Source organism: Portunus trituberculatus, chromosome 36 (genome assembly GCF_017591435.1).
Source record: "Portunus trituberculatus isolate SZX2019 chromosome 36, ASM1759143v1, whole genome shotgun sequence".
NCBI lineage: Eukaryota > Metazoa > Arthropoda > Malacostraca > Decapoda > Portunidae > Portunus > Portunus trituberculatus.
The window spans coordinates 5,267,986-5,270,485 of record NC_059290.1 but is presented as its reverse complement, the minus strand read 5'-3'; the positions used below and the strand labels follow the sequence as shown (position 1 = coordinate 5,270,485).

Genomic DNA, 2,500 nt, shown 5'->3' with positions numbered 1-2,500 from the left:
CTCTCTCTCACCTGGGCACACCTGAGTCAGACGGGCATTGCTGATTGGTGCAGAGATGGACAGGTAAACTCTCTCATCTATTACTATTGGTTCCTCGTGAAGGCAAGCCGTGTTTACCTGTAATTAGAGAGACTCAGATTAAATAAGGTTTAGTTTAGTTTTGTTTGGTCATGTTTTGTCAGATGCTACAAATTTTCCTCCTCTCCACCCTCCTCCTTCTCCTTCTCCTTCTCCTTCTCCTTCTCCTCCTCCTCCTCCTCCTCCTCCTCCTCCTTTCTTCTTCTTCAATCATCTTTCTCCACCTGTAACTCTTTCTCTTCTTCTTATCTTCCTCTTCCTCTGTGTATATTGCTGTTTGGTATTCCTTTGTATTCCTCCTTCTCCTCCTCCTCTTCATCGTCCTCTTAACCTTGCTCCTCTTCTCTTCGTAACCTCCTTTTTACTTCTCCTCCTAACCTTATTTCTCCTCTTCGTTCTCCTCCTTCCAACAACAACTACTACAACTACTACTACTGCCACCTTTAGAGACCTTCTCCTCCTCCTCCCTCCCTCCTCCTCCTCATCCGCGTCCTCCTCTTCCTCCCCTTCAACACTCTTCCCCTCCCAGTTCATTCACCCCTCGTGGTTTCTCTGACCCAGTTAGGGAGTACCGACCCCTCCTTTTCCTCCCTTCCCCCACTCTCCCTCTCCCTTTCCTCCCTCTTTCTCTCTTTCTACCTCCCTCCCTCTCCTTCTCTCCCTCTTCTCTTCCTCTCACTCTCGCTGTCTGTCTTGATCCCTCTGTCTCCTCCTCCTCCTCCTCCTCCTCCTCCTCCTCTTCCTCCTCCTCCTCCTCCTTTTGCTCTTCTTTCCTCTTTTACTCTTCCTTTTTTGTTAGTTTTTCCTTTTGTTTGTCATTTTCATTCATTGTTTTGGTGTGTGTGTGTGTGTGTGTGTGTGTGTGTGTGTGTGTGTGTGTGTGTGTGTGTATATGTTTATGTGTATGTGCCTATATGCTACTACTACTACTACTACTACTACTACTACTACTACTACTACAATAAGAATGAAAACACGGTAAACACCAAACCCCACTCCACCCATCCAGCCACCCACCCACCCATCCACACACACACACACACACACACACACACACACACACACACACACACACACACGGACGGACGGCAGGGCAATGGGTGTACTGTGCCTTGCCGGGATACTACAGTGAATGGTGCATATTTAATGGTGCACGTGATGGTGACACTACGGGGAGGAGGAAGAGGAGGAGGAGAAGAATTGGAAGTTGTAGAGGTAGTTAACAGATGAGGAGAAAGAGAAGGAACAGTTATTATTATTATTATTATTAGCAGTAGCAGCAGTAGCAGTAGCAGCAGTAGTAGTAGTAGTAGTAGTAGTAGTAGTGGTGGTGGTGGTGGTGCAGTTGCAGCAGCAGCAGCAAGCAGCAGCAGCAGCAGTAGCAGTAGCAGCAGCAGCAGCAGCAGCAGCAGCAGCAGCAGCAGCAGCAGTAGCAGCAGCAGCAGCAGCAGCAGCAGCAGCAGCAGCAGCAGCAGCAGTAGCAGCAGCAGCAGCAGCAGCAGTGCAGCAGCAGCAGTAGCAGCAGCAGCAGCAGTAGTAGCAGTAGTAGCAGTAGTAGTAGCAGTAAAAGGCACACACAGACAAGACACATAAGAGACACATTTACTACTAATATTTCTACCACTACCACTACTACTACTACTACTACTACTACTACTACTACTGTTACTTATGTTGTTGTAATTGAGAAATGAATAAAATCATATTAAAAAACAACAAGAGAGAGAGAGAGAGAGAGAGAGAGAGAGAGAGAGAGAGAGAGAGAGAGAGAGAGAGAGAGAGAGAGAGAGAGAGAGAGAGACGGGGTGTAGTTGAGAAGTAGACAGGGGCAGGTGAGGGAGGTGTGAGGGAGTGAGAGACAATGAGGTCAGGGACGAGGTGTGGCTAACCCCTTCCCCCTTACCCAAATCCCCTCACCCCTACCCCCCCACTACCTCACCTGCCGCCTCACACACTCCCAGAAGTAATTATCCTCCACAGGTAAAATATCACTGGCTTCTGTTGCCTCCGCCTGTGTGATTCAGTGTGTTGTGGCTTTGACAGTTGGATAGATAGACAGGTGGATAGATAGACAGACAGGCATACAGATAGACGAATAGATAGGTAGATAGATGTATAAATAAGTAGAAAGAAAAATGATGAATAGGTAGATAGATAGACAAAGTTTTATAGAATATTGACAATCATGTAGGAAACAGATAGACACACAAAAAGACAGAGAAGACCGAATGACCAGATAGATAGGAATGTATAGAGAAGGGACAGGTGGGTAAATAGACAGGGTGATGAAGGAAACAGACAGATAGACAGTTGATTCGAAAGTTGGACATATGCACACAAAGACAGACAGACAAGGAAACAAAATTCAGTCATAAAAACTTGAAAAACAGACGGAAAGACATGAAAAAAGAAAAAAATTAAA

General features: G+C 46.2%; 1 protein-coding gene across 3 annotated transcripts in view; it reads right to left on the bottom strand.

Annotated features, from left to right (window-relative positions):
- LOC123513685 (ichor-like) overlaps positions 1–2,500 on the bottom strand; it is a 36,064-nt gene that overhangs the window by 12,475 nt on the left and 21,089 nt on the right. Inside the window, exon 2 of one of the 3 annotated variants that reach the window (XM_045271029.1) lies at positions 12–117. The exons of 1 other annotated variant lie outside the window; for it this stretch is intronic. The gene's annotated coding sequence lies outside the window, so the exon portion shown is untranslated. The remainder of the gene's footprint in view (positions 1–11; positions 118–2,500) is intronic. One more of the 3 variants, XM_045271031.1, reaches the window with a different exon arrangement.